The sequence below is a fragment of the Pseudophryne corroboree genome, chromosome 2 (assembly GCF_028390025.1).
Source record: "Pseudophryne corroboree isolate aPseCor3 chromosome 2, aPseCor3.hap2, whole genome shotgun sequence".
In the NCBI taxonomy this organism is placed as follows: Eukaryota; Metazoa; Chordata; class Amphibia; order Anura; family Myobatrachidae; genus Pseudophryne; species Pseudophryne corroboree.
In genome coordinates, this window is record NC_086445.1 from 6,475,242 (window position 1) to 6,476,174 (window position 933).

General features: G+C 39.9%; 1 pseudogene; it reads left to right on the forward strand.

Moving 5' to 3' along the window:
* The first annotated feature begins 249 nt into the window (after positions 1–249).
* On the forward strand, positions 250–367 carry LOC135052091 (5S ribosomal RNA; annotated as a pseudogene).
* The last annotated feature ends 566 nt before the right edge of the window (positions 368–933 follow it).

Consider the following 933-nt stretch of genomic DNA (forward strand, 5'->3'; position numbering starts at 1 on the left):
ATGGCTGATCTGGCTCAAGCCCAGCGCTTTTTCCAGTAAACTACATGCCATCACCACAGAAAGCAGAAGCGTCTCCCTCTTCTTTCATTTCTGGTAATTAACAAACCACAATCTGTCTTTCTTCTAAGCACCTTTCAAACACTCTCTCATCTGGAAAGCTTCTGGTCTGGGTTTACAAAACTTGACTTACAGTAGGCTGAGTACAGAAAGCACAAGTGTCTATCTTCCTTCCATCCCCTCTAAATATCTGCCCACGGCCACACTATCCTGAATACGCCCGATCTTGTCCAATCTCTGAAGCTAAGCAGGTAAGGCCTGATCAGTACTTGGATGGGATACCACCTGGGAATACTAGGTGACGTGGGCAATTTTTATAGGAGATAATCTCTATATACTTGGAGCCCAAGGCCCCTCTCCTGGATATATTTATCTCTGTAATTAATTGTGTTTTAGTCTATTTATTATTTCCTAATTTCACAGGATCAAAATGATTCCTCTTATTGTTAAAGTTTTATAGGGATCATTCAATGCACTTTAATGATATTTTCACCCCAGTATATTTTTCTCTCTTTTATCTTGAACCTTATTTGTTAAAAGGCAATCAAGTTTTTTTAATGTAATGTATGATATGACAATATTATCTTAGGGAACTAATAAAGGTTAAGTTTTATATAACACTCATACTTTACACATCTTTATCATTTATGAGTGCTCCCAAAAAACAGTCTTTTTGTCTTTGCTCTTATTAATCGTACTCACTTACAAAGCCCTCACCCACTCCTCTCCCATCTACATCTCTGACCTTATCTCCCTTTACACTCCCATCCGTCCTCTTCGCTCTGCTAATACACGCCGACTCTCCTGCCTACGGATTACTTCCTCCCACTCCTACTGTACCTCCAAGATTTCTCACATGCTGCACCACTTCTCTGG